This window comes from Motacilla alba, chromosome 19, assembly GCF_015832195.1.
Source record: "Motacilla alba alba isolate MOTALB_02 chromosome 19, Motacilla_alba_V1.0_pri, whole genome shotgun sequence".
NCBI classification, from domain to species: domain Eukaryota; kingdom Metazoa; phylum Chordata; class Aves; order Passeriformes; family Motacillidae; genus Motacilla; species Motacilla alba.
In genome coordinates this window covers 6,108,970-6,121,881 of record NC_052034.1, presented here as the reverse complement: position 1 = coordinate 6,121,881, position 12,912 = coordinate 6,108,970, and the positions used below count along the sequence as shown (strand labels likewise).

Genomic DNA, 12,912 nt, shown 5'->3' with positions numbered 1-12,912 from the left:
TCAGGCAGACCTGTAAGCCTTGGCATGAGCTCAGACAGACACTCACTAGCCAGCAGTGTGCCAAGGCAAGCTGCCATTCTGCCCCTTCCCCATGATCAGCACTGCCCCTCCTGGCAGCATCACACTGACCACCCCGATGTGAGCTGCCAAATGCTGGCCAAACACTCATTCACAGAAATGACTGAGTTACACAAATGGTTCCCAAACTCTTCACACTGATCTGAGCTCCAGGGCTACATCATCAGCTCCATTCAGGCTTCTGACCACTTAGTTTTGGCTCAGGATCAGTCCTGTGACTCCTGTGCAGCATTACACATGCAAACAAAGCCAGAAGACAACTCTTAGTGCACAGTTTGCAAATCACAGTACATGCTCTTCTTCAGTTCAGTGTGATCCCAGCAAAAAACAGATGGGAAGGTGTACAAGAGAACCAGGGCATAATCAACTGCCTGTGCTGAGGGCACTGATTTAGTAAGTCCTCAAGATCAAAGCACACCTATTTTGCAGCTTCTCAGGTTGAAAAAAAATGAACATCTTGAAACGACAATCAGCACTAGAGACTCAAGCCCTTAAGAGATGATTTGGAGAAGAATAGAGAAAGGGTAGGAGCCCAAAGATCAGACAAAGACACAAAGGACAGTGAATAAATTCCAACAAGAAGAGATCACCACTCTCAGCCCCCGAGGGATGTAAAAAGAACAGATCCAAAGGCATCACATGATCACCGAGAGACACCAGAAGTCTGATATTTGACATTCCTTGCCTGTTGTGTCATTCCAAGGAATCCTGTCCAAACTATCTGCACACACATCTGTCCAAATGCTGGACAACCATTAGGAGATCCCCACATTGTAGGGGATTTGGTGGTGTAGGTGGATTTGGCTGTGAATGAGTGAAACTCATTTTGTTTTAAAATAAATTCGCCTTCTCCCTTCTGAGGTCTCACGTCATCGATTGCTCGCTTAACTCCCAGCAGCCAGCAAGGAGCTGGGAGCTTCCTTCCCATCCAATGGAAAAGTTCAGGTCTCCCAAGAGGCAGAGCAGCAGTGGGTGGCTTCTACTGGAGGATGCCATCTGCACAGAGAATGACATCCCAGCCGGATGGGGGAAGATCCTACGCTCCACCGAGCGTCCCATCCATCATGCCCGTGTGGCTTGATAGCTTAAAAAAGACAGAGGAGAGTGAGCACAGAACAGACACACCCACACGTCTGCATTTCTAAGAGGAAGGCAACAGTTTCCCCAGGAATTCAGTGTAAATCAGTTTATGAGCTGCTCTGAGATTTTTATACAACACCCCCAGCTCAACTGGTCTGGGTGACAAACCAAGATCACCAAGATCCTACCCTGGTCTCTGCTGTTAATCTTTTCCTTGTGATCCATTCTCGCCTAACACACCAAGGACAGTTATTTCACTGCTCAAAACAGCAAATTAAGACTTAAGGTATCAAATCCAACACCTGCCTCTGCCACTTCTTTTTATGGCAGGTTTCACACCAACACTTTTCCAGCTCAAGGACCACCAGCATCGTCCGTGCTCAACTCAGAGCAAAAGCCAGGCTGTGGCATTTTCTGTCCCACCCACCTGCACTGGGTGCTCTGAACCCCACATACAGAACCAACCCCGTTTTCCCCCCCAGAGTTGTTACCAAACATTCATCTGCAGCCACACGCAGAGCAGAGAGGAGGGAGGCTGTGAGGAGGGAGTCAGCGGCTCGTTTTCCTTCCTTTCTGAAACAGCAGCAGGAAATGCAAACAAGCAGAAAAGCCACCTCCTTCCCGTGCCACCTCACACTCGCTGGGGTAACGGCTGGGTGACAGCAGCCTGTCCCTCACCCCGGGGTGGCAGCGGGGCTGTGAATCCTGGGCCACACGTGAAGGTGCCCGGGCTGGCTGCGCGTGAGTGTCGCGTGCTCCGACATCCACTTCCCCATCAGAGTGGAAAAATATTTCCTGTGCTGGGACTGCTGCTCCCAAGGAGGAGTGAGGGGCGTATTTCAGCCTCCTGCCAGGTCTTGCTGAAAGCTGCTGCAGCCAGCAGCTGTTTGCATGGATTGGGAAATGAGGAATGCGGGAGAGCATCAGTGAGCCAGAATTACACAAGTCCTGGAGTTATGGCAAATAACAAAGAAAAGGCCTAAAGTTGCAGTTCCTGATTTCTCTTTGAGAATTCAGCAGCACACAAATAGTAAAAGCTGAGAAGTTCAATGCTGGAGCTGCTTGTACAGAGCTCAGCACTGCACCACAGCAGAAAGGGTTTGGGGAAGAGTGGGACGTGGTTTGGGATGTGTTACACATCCCAGCTGACATCTTCACTCAAATCCCATGGACGAGAACACTTCACCTCAAGCTTTACAAATACCTTGAAAAGCTGAAATTCACATCAACCCTAAAAGCTCTTATTCACCAAACAGTCGTGGCTCCAGTCAGAAATTCTCTGGGCCACCCTTCCTCCAGTGAAAACAAAACCCTGGCTAATTCAAGTGCAGACTTAAATATTCCAGCCAGATGCCCTTCACTTTGAAGGTATTTGGTAACACTGGCTCAGAGCTTGAGCATGGATTTGTTTGGTTGGAACTTTACGCCCAGCACAACCTCTGAAACATTTGTCCACATGGCTTTAATTGGGGACTTGGACAGGAAAAAAACTGAGTGCATTTCAGATGTGTTTTCCAGCAGCTTTGCTCCCTGCTCCTCAAACTCCAGCAAATGGTGGTGAGAAAGCTGGAGAACGGGAATTGAAACCTTTGAAAGCTGTATTTAATTCTCTGTTCTACTTCCAGAAAGCCGAATTTTCTTTCGCTTTAAATGTGGGATCTTAAAATTCATGGGTCTGAGATGATTTCTAAAAATGCCAACTCCTTTTGTTAAGTTTCTGAACTTGAATTGCCAGTGCTGATAAAAGTTATGACAAAATGCGAGCTTGTACCTGGAAAAGAAAAGGAGCCTTGGGAGCTCTTGAGCTGGGCTGAATTAAAAATAAAAACCATCAGACTGGTAAAATAAGAGACTTTTCATCAGGTTGTTCAGAAGAGAGAGTGCCCAGGAGGGATCGCTAAGCATCACCACTTTGAAAGACAGAATTAGGAGGGTACCAAAGATCCCATGGGAAGAGATTACACAGGGATTAGGGGAGCACATAAAGCACAGGGAGGCCCCAGGGCTGCAGTAAAACGTGACCCTGTGCAGGGGCATGACTGCAGCAGCATGACAGGTGCCCCGTGCCCTCCTCCGACCCCAAACCAGGCCCCCACACCAGCTGAGCTGCACCTCTGGGCACAGCAAAACCCGATGCAACGGGGTTGGAAGCTGTTGCCAGGTAATCCATACCCAAACACAGCTTTCCTTACACGGGCACCCAGCACCGATTAGCACCAACCCAAGAGAAAGAACTGAGCTCGGCAGCAGGGAAGGGTCACAGTAATAACTCCCAGCACGCAGATCCATCCCAGCCCTGCCCTCTCCCAGCCTCTGCTGGTCCTCACGGCACAAGGTGGCTGGGTTGACAGCCAAAGCAGAAGAAATAACCCGGCTGCTCCAAACCTGGACTGCTTCCATTCAAAACAAGCTTTTAAGCAAGTTCCCCTCAGAGGGGGAAAATACAGACGGCAACTGAGGCGGAACAAAGCGCTTGCCTGTCAGTTCAGCCGAGGGCTGGTTTCGGGCACGGGAGAACTGAAGAACTGAGGCAGCGAGAGGAGGGCAGCTACACCCAGACACGGGATCCCACCTGGACACGGGATCTCACCGCACTTTGCGTCCAACCCGACCGCTCCTGGGTCCTCCTGGGCACCCAGGCAGGTTATTTATTTGGGGGAAATCACTGCTCTGCGAGGTGAGAGCCTGGCACCACCTGGAGGGCTCCTCCAGCTCCCCCACGGCTCCAGCTCGGGGCAGGAGCTCCTGGAGCTCCGGAACGGCCGAGCCGGGTCCCGCCTGAGGAGCCGGCGGCCCGGGGCCGGCCCGGCGGGGGCCACCCGCCCCTCAGGGAGCTCCCCCCGTCCCGGGCGGCACCCGCCACCCCCCGCAGCCTCCTGTGCTCCCACCGGCCCGGTACCACGGGCACCCCCGGGCTGTCCGGGCGACACCGACCGCTCCGGAAGCTGCGGCGGGCCGGGGGCCCGGTGCGAGGGGAACGACGCCCGTGCCCGCGGGCCGACGGGACGCCAGGCAGACCGGGGCCGGAGCGGCCGCAACGGCCCGGGCGGCCCCTCGCGAACGGCCCGGGCTGCGCGGCACAGGGAACGGCGTGCCGGGGGTGCCCGCCCGCGGGTGCCCGCCCCGCGAAGCGCAGCCAAACCCAACCCAAGCCAGCCCAGCTCCCCGTCCCGGCGCCGCTGCCCCCGGCCCCTCACCCCGAGCAGGGCCCGGCGCTGCCGCTCCCGGCCCGCGGCCACGGAACCTCCGCGCGTGCGCACGCCGGACCAACGCGGGGCGAGCTCGGGGGCGGGGCCAGGGGCGGGGCCATGCCGGGAGGGAGGGACGTGATTGGTGGAGGCGTGAGGGAGAGGAACGGCGAGCGTGAGGCGGCGCGGAGCGAGGGTGGTAATGAATATGGTAATGAGGATTATAATGATATGGTAATGAGTGTGATAATGAGCGTGAGCGTGCGGGACCGAGTGTGGTAATGAATATGGTAATGAGTGTGATAGAGAGTGTGAGTGTGCAGGACCGAGTGTGATAATGAATATGGTAATGAGTGTGATAATGAATATGGAAATGAGTGTGATAGAGAGTGTGAGTATCCAGAACCGAGTGTGGTAATGAGTGTGATAATGAATATGTTAATGAGTGTAATAATGAATATGATAATGAGTATGATAGAGAGTGTATGTGCCGGACCGAGTGTGCTAATGAGTGTGATAATGAATATGGTAATGAGTATGATAAAGAGTATGAATGTGCAGTAATGAGTGTGGTAATGAGTGTGAGTATGCTGAACTGAGTGTGGTAATGAGTGTGAGTGTGAGTGTGAAGGACCGAGGGTGGTAACGAGCATGGTAATGAGTGTGTGATAGTGATAATGAGCGTGTATGATTCTGGGTGATAGAGCCAGTGACAGTGTGTGACAGTGAGTGACAATGGGCGTGTGTTGGGGACTGTGCGTGTGATAGTGAGTGTGCCTGTGTGATAGTGTATGATAATGAGTGTGTGATAGTGTGTGTGAATGATTGTGTGCCACAAGGAGCGTGAATAGATATGGAAAAGTGATTGTGTGATAGTGGCAGTGATAGTGTGTGAGAAAGAGAGAACTGGTGGGTGGGGGATAGTGGGGGATAGTGTGTGTGAGGGTGTGGGGGTGTGTGTGTGTGATATTGTCCATGTGAGTGTGACATTGTCCGTGTGAGTGTGACATTGTCCATGTGAGTGTGACATTGTCCGTGTGTGTGTGACATTGTCCGTGTGAGTGTGACATTGTCCGTGTGAGTGTGATACTGTCCATGTGAGGTGATATTGTCCATGTGAGTGTAAGCATGTGTGGTACTGAGGGGGTGAGATGCTCTGTGTGTGCAGGGCACTCTGAGTGTGAGTGTGCCTGTGTGTGATGGTGTTGTGTGTGTGTGTGTGTGTGTGTGATGGTGTTGTGTGTGTGTGTGTGTGTGTGTGTTGCACACCAGCGGTGCAGCCTCTCCTGCAGTTTCACACCTCTGGGAGCTCCTGTGGGAATGTGGCTGTGACCCCTGGAGCCAGATCCAGCCTGCATTCATCAGCTGCTCACCACCCTGAGGGTTTAGCTTACGTCCAAGTTACTCCGAAGCGAAGCCCTGGGGATGCCTGTTCCTTGTCTGGGGTGAGGATGGTGGAACACAGCCCTGTGTGCCACAGATCTCTCCAAGGACACGGCGCTGCTCCCTCCCAGCTGCTGCTCCTCCATCACCACCCTTGCAAGATGTGTGCGTTTATTTCGGAATTCCTTTGATCCCGGAGCATCCTGGAAGGTGCTGCATCACTTCTTCATGCTCTCTTACAGGCAGGTCAGACCCCTCCCAGGTTTTCTCCTTTCCTGGGACCCCCACCAAGACCTCGGCAGCAGTGATTAAAGAACCACAGAACCAGAGAACCATTTAGGTTGAAAAAGACTCTTAAGATCATCATAATTCCTTCTGAACCAGGAAATGTTCACCAGTCCTTATCAAATGACTTGAAACCTCCCTGGACTTTACTCCCAGCGGCACTGATTCACCCATGCCATGATACACCTGCCCCAAAAGGTTTATAAAATAAAGAAGATTATGTTTGGAGTCAGTAGTTACAGCAAAAAAAATAACATACACATGTTATTTAAGTGTTATAGAAGCACTTTATACTGGCGGAATGGAGGGATGTAATAAAACTCTTCTTCCAGGGTTAAACATGTGAGACTCATCTTTACAGAGCCCGAATAAAGTTGGTTTTCATCCCAAAAATGCACGGTGCCAAGCACATAACCTCGACAGCTCCAGTGAAAACCCTCTGGAGCTGCAACCCCCCCCAGCTCAGCCCGTGGGTTTCTCTGCTCCAGGATGGATGAGGCTGTCACATGCTTGAGTCCAAAATACTCACAAAGTACTAATAATTGCCAGAAGTGATTGATAGCCTGCTTGTAATGTGTCTGCCTAAGCAATAAGCTTCACATTTACAACTCAGGTGCTGGGGATTCCTGTCTCCCGCGGCTGTAATTAGACACTGCAGAGCAGTGCAGAGGGGTTTTTTTCCCCCTGAAAAGCAGATAGGAATGCTTCATAAAGCCGTGCTGGGAGCAGACCATGCGATCCGTGCGGTTGCACGGGTGGGCAGGTGTGAAATATCTGTGATCCTAAGCAGGAAAAGGTTTCAGGGGGATTTGAGGATGGCGAAGAAGGGTTTCTATTGAGCCTTGCAGACCTTCGTGGCATGGCTGGGAGATAAAGGGATGCTCCTCGTGAGGAGTCCAGGCTGGTGAGAGAGGATGGGCGAGGCCCCAGGGTGATGAAGGTGCTACTGATAAGGGCTGCAGGGTGGGAGGGAGCAGAGGTGAACTGGGTGCAGCTCCTGGGTGGAGGGAAGGGCTGTGTGGTGGAGATAAAGCAGCCAGGTGGTGGCTGAGCTGTGGGAAGAGTCTTAAATTGCATTGGATTTATTTATTTTTTTATTTTTGAGCAGGGATTCGTGATCTGATTTTGCTTCAGGGTCCCTGGAGGGTTTTGCCAGGCACAGTGAGTGGCTGAGGTACCTCACCTCAGCAGTACAAGCGCAGGGCTGGTCCTCAGTCTCCCTTTTCTCACACCTCTCCATTGCTTGTCCTGCATTCCACGATGTTCCAACACCCTGAAACGGGTTTAACAGAGCCATGGGCAACAGGAATGAGGGGTCTGGTGACCAGCTGAGCCTGTCAGACACCACTGCACAACTTCCCCCAACTGTTCTGTGTTGTGAGGGTGGCTGTAAGGATCCTCAGTGATCCCCGCGTCTAAAAGGTGAACCTCAGTGCCCTGCTGTCCCTAAGGACCCTGTTTTCACTGGGATGCAGACCTCACAATCCTCGCTGCCTGCAAAAATATTTTATATTTTACATGATTTTTACCTTAACGCTCTCCAGATTTAACATAGTCCCTTGTGCTTTTTTAAATTTTTCCCAGCTGGATCCCTATTTTCCCATGCAGTTCTTTCCCACACCCTTCTCTGCATGCTCCCCAAATCAGTATGCAAAGCACTGAGTCCTCCAAGGAGGCATCACCTCCTGTCTGATCCATCCACACACTGGGGTAACCAGCCAAATATTTGCCTTCCCCCTGCTCCTTTCCTTGCAGTGGTGCTGGAAGGCTGCTGGATTAATTTCCCCATGGCTGCTCCCTCTCACAGGGTTTTGGCTCGAGGTCCTACACTAATGTCTACAAAACCTGATGCTGGAGGCTCTGTTAAATTGCCAGGCTTAGCCTGGTGCTCCAGGGAATAGCCTGGCCATTCAGGAAACCGCCTGTCCAAGCTCTGCTGGGATTGCTGCAGCACTTTGAATTCACAGCCCACTCGATTTCAGATTAATTTCCCTGAGCAGACAAACCCAAAGTGACAGGAATTAGGAGGAAATTCCTCTGCAGGCAAAGGATAATAGGTGAAATTTCGTTTCATTTTCCTCTGCAGCAGCTGCTGCTGGTTCCTGCCAGGGACCAGCGAGACAAAGCAGGGATGGATGTGGTGTGGGCATCGTCCTCCTGCGGGGTGACTTTGCTGTCCAGTCCCTGGGATTTACTGCTGAGAGGGACCTGCTGTTCCTGTTCCTCATCCCTGCTGGTAGTGAGAGATGCCCCATGAGCTCAGCTCAGCTCTCTGTGTTCCACTGCCTGCCTTCTCCGGGGAAATCACGGAATCTTGAACAGTTTATGTTGGAAGGGACCAGCCCAGGTTGTTCCAGCCCCCTGCTATGGGCAGGGGCACCTTCCACCATCCCAGGCTGCTCCAAGCCCCACCCAACCCGATCTTGAACACTTGAGCATCCATATCTTCCCTGGGCAACTAGGGCCTCACCACCCTCATCATAAAACATTCATTCCTTATGCCAATCCTAAATTTACTATTTTCAGTTGAAACCCCAGCCCCTTCTCCTGTCATCCTGACCCCGATCAAAAGGCTCTCTAGGGCAACTAGGGCCTCACCACACTCATCATAAAACATTCATTCCTTACACCAATCCTAAATTTACCATTCTCAGTTGAAATCCCAGCCCCTTCTCCTGTCATACTGACCCCGATCAAAAGGCTCTCTCCATCCCTGCCCTTGCTAAATCCAGCCGGGAAACTCTGGAGCCGAGTCCTCTGGCGTGTGTCCCTGTCTCACCTGCTCTGGCCACACTCACCTCGCCATTATTGCTAATTAGGGGCAGAACTGATCCCGTTCTGCCTTCTGCCAGCTTTTCCCAGGGGTGCTTTCCCGTGTTCCCAAGTCCAGCGTCTCCCCGCTGTCGCAGCGCTTCTCCTGCCGCTGCGTGCCACCTAGCGCACGCTGAGCCGCGCGGCAGCCGCCGGGGCCGGCCCTCCATCCCTCCGGAGCCTTCCTGGAGCTCAACCAGCCTCGCAAGGAGCCTCCAACCCGAGCTGTTCCCTGCAGCGCCAGGCTCGGGCACGGCTTCTGCATCCCGCACAGGATCCTGCGCTGGCAGGCAGCGATGTCCCCCCGTCTGTCTTGTCAGCCTGGCTGTCCCCACACAGGTCATCGCTCCCCAGTCGCCCACTTCGGCACGGTTTGGGCTCTCTGGAGTGAATCTAAAAGCACCGAGGCTGCGGCAGTCCCATCTCACAGCAGCGACGCTGCAGTAGGAGTGGGATGGATGAATTATCCTGGGCTGGCAGAGAAGCCAGCAAGTGCTGGTCCCAGTGGACAAGTCATAAAAATAAAGACACCTATATAAATACCTGTGTATATATACATATATATATGTGTGTGTGTATATATATGTGTATATACATATATGTGTATATATATGTGTGTATATGTACATATATATGTATATATATAAAACCTGTGAATATATAATATATGTAATATATTATATTTTTATATATAAATATGCATATACATATATACACATATATTTACATCCACACACACATATATATGTATATATACACACATATATATACACACATAAATATAAATATAAATATAAATATAAATATAAATATAAATATAAATATAAATATAAATATAAATATAAATATGAATATATATATATATATATATGGCTTTTGTCCCATAGGATCCTGCTGCCAGGTGAGGTTTCACCCACAGAAGTAACAGCAGGCAGAAAAGGGAGTTACAGACACACCCTAAAGCTCATGGTCCACAGCGAGTGCCTTTGGTGACCCAGCTCCCCGTTTCCCATCCCCTACTCCACAAATGGGGTTTGTTCCTGCTCGTCCCCAGCCCTGGGTGGCGGCTGGAGCCCATGGCTCTCCGGAGAGCCTCCTGTCAGCGCCGTGTCCTTGGGCTGCTCCTTGCCACCTGCCCGAGGTGGTTCCTGCAGCGCGCCGGGCAGGAAGCAGATTAGGGAGGAACAAAGGTGATTTTGTCCGGGGAGGGGATGGGTACCGCTCCCCGAGCTCCAGCCTGCTGCAGCCCAGGGCGATGCTGAGCCTCCCTAGGGGCTTCCACTGCTCTTTCCTCAGCCCTGCTCTTCTTTCAGTACTTAAAACCTGCCAGGAAACGCCTGAAAATGAGCTCGTGGTTCCCAAATAGCACAGGGGTGTGCGGGGAGCACAGCTCCAGCTGCAGCGAGGCGGGGCTTGGTGTCAGGACAGGGAACCAAAATGGTTTTGTCCTGGATTTACATCTTTCCTTTCTTCAAAGGCTGCTGGACACAGGCTGGTTTGGGGCTGAGAGCTGCCAGGATCCCACATTGCAGGATCCCACATTGCAGGATCCCATCGCTGGCTGTGCCTGGAGCACCAAGAGGAGCAGAGGGAGCAGGGGAGGCTCCATCCTGCTGTAAATGCAGCATTTTTCCTGCCGCTGCTCCCAAAAGTGAAAGCAGCAGCAGGAGCCCCCTAAATACCCATTGATTTAGCTCAGCAATCAGCAGGGGAACCCTGTCATTCTTCATAAACCAGCTAATGGCTTGAAACAGCAACTGGTGTTCTTCGCCCTGTGCTTCCCTCCTGGCAGCAAGGAGATGCCTTTTGTTTCAGCTTACAGCTTTTTCACATGGCACCAAGCCCTTCTTTACATCCCAAATGCATTTCCTGGTCTTGGTATAGCCTGGACAAATGAATTTATCTCTCCCCTCTGTATTTTCCCAACTAATTGAAAAGGGAAATCACTTTGGAGTTTTGGTTTCCTTTTTTTGGGTTCTTTTTGTTGTTTGTTTGGTTGATTTGGGTTTTGTTTGTTTTTTGTTTGGGTTTTTTGTTTGTTTTTGGGGGTTTTTTTGGGGTTTTTTTTGTTTGTTTTTTTGGGTTTTTTTCTGGAGGCCATGTATTTTCTGCAGTTTCATGAGCCACTTGTTTCCCCACAGTTTCTACCCATGGCCGAACTGCTGCCAGAAGAGAGGTCTGCTGGAGATGCCACCCACTGCCACAGGAAGCTGCTCATGGCACGTGGCAGCTGCTGAGTGTGTGTGGGGATGGCCCTGAGTCCTCCAGAAGCTTCTCTCCTGTGAGCATCTCTGGAGTGTCCCCGAGTGTCCCTGCCTGACTAGGCAGCAGGACCATCAGGAAGCACAAAAAGAGCTTCTTTTTTTTTTTCCCTGGCATGCAAGAGAACAGCCTTGCTGCCCTGTGGAATTTTATAATTAGCCTTTCTTATGTTGTGGCTGCTCCTCGAATAAGGCTGGCTGTGTTTTCCTTTCCTCAGAGCAGCGTAATCCCCCAGGCTGATACTGCCAAGCCACTCAAAGCACACACAGGAACGATGTAAGCATGGAAAAAGGCTGAGATGCTGCCCCAATGCCCAGAGAAACCCTGGGCAGGGTGAAGAGCATCTCATCCCTGCATGGCCACATTATGCTCCTGGTCTGCAAAACCTGGATGGGGATTGATGCTGGAGCTGATGATTTCCAGTCCGTGGGCCCTGGCAGGCAGCCAGGAATGTGGGGAGTTTGTCAAAATTTAGGCAAAACAGACTTAAAAGGCACCTTTGAAACTTGTGCTCATGATCTGGTTAATTAGAACTTTGCTGCTCCTGGGAAATAAAAGTGCCTAATTGCTAATTACTGAATCCCTGCAAGAAAGGAACAGCAGAAGCTGTTGGCAACAGTTGCAGCCAGAGCTGGCTTTATGCAGTTAAAATACAAAACCCTGACCTTTTAGGGCATTTAGATGTCTGGGCTTTGCACAGGAGCAAGTGAAAAACCCAGCAGCAAGAGCCACAAGGCAAATTCTGCCTCCTGTGAGAAGGAGGGCAGGAATCCTGTAGCTGATAAAATCAACTTGTTCAAAGCCAAAAGCACGCCAGGCTCCTAAAATTGCTGGGGAACTCAAGAATCCATAAGGCTGGGAAACCCAGTGTGCTTGGAGGTTCCTTTTCTGTGGTCCTCAAGGCCCAAGAGTTTCACATTATCTGGCTTTCACTTACAATGATGGTTAAAATGGTTAAAAGGCTATAATAGATACAAATTATTAAATACACACAATTCTTTTTAAAATAAAGAGATGGCCTGGTCAGGAGCAGAAGAAGACAACATGAATGTGTAGAGTACAAGGTGGGGAGGTGGATGGGGAAGGTTTCCAGCCACAGGACATCCCTCCCCACAGCCTGAGAGCACCAGGATAGCTGAGGTCCCTCTAATGTCCTCAGCAGAGATGCCTTGGATGGTCAGACAGGAAAAATCCTGTGAAAAGGGACCTCTAAGGGTAATTTCTTGCCTAGGAACAGGCAGGGAAGACCACGGTTTGCCCAAGGATCATGTCTCCGAGGTCCCCAGGCAGGGAAGGAGGTCAGAGTCATCCCCTCCTCTGCATCCCAGTGCTGGCTCAGGCACCCACAGAAGTATTTCCAGCCAGATGGTTATTGCTGACTTCCTCTCCAGGTGGGCACTCAGACAGCTGAGGAGGGAGGTGGGAAGGAGCTGAAAAGCCCAAATCCTCTGAAAAAGCTTCTTCCTTCCCCTCGAGGCGTAACCCAGGCTCTGCCAGTACCCAGTTTAAGGATGTGTCCCTGCCTGCCTCCCTGAAACCCGAGCCATTCCCTCCCCACCATGTCTCCTTAGCGGTCTTCCCTCTCTTCTCCTCTTTCTGCTTCTTCTTCCTCCTCTTCTCCCTTCTCCTGCTCTGTCTCTTTCTCCTTTGCTTTGGGGATGATCTGTCCCAGGATGGGTTGCAGGGCTGCCATCCTGCTGTAACCCAGCAGCAGCAGCCCCAAAACTGTGAAGGGATGACAGGCTGGAGCTGTTCTGTTGATGGATGAGATCCATTTTCTTCCCCCTTTTTGCTTTTTTTTTAAATTTACTAAGCAAGATCTCAC

General features: G+C 51.2%; 1 protein-coding gene across 3 annotated transcripts in view; it reads right to left on the bottom strand.

Moving 5' to 3' along the window:
- DTX2 (deltex E3 ubiquitin ligase 2) overlaps nt 1–4,451 on the bottom strand; it is a 34,593-nt gene extending 30,142 nt beyond the window's left edge. For 2 of the 3 annotated variants that reach the window (XM_038158068.1, XM_038158070.1), the window contains exon 1: nt 4,356–4,451. The gene's annotated coding sequence lies outside the window, so the exon portion shown is untranslated. Of the gene's footprint in view, nt 1–1,649; nt 4,277–4,355 lie in introns of those variants that run through there. The other variant, XM_038158069.1, reaches the window with a different exon arrangement.
- Between the last annotated feature and the right edge of the window lie 8,461 nt (nt 4,452–12,912).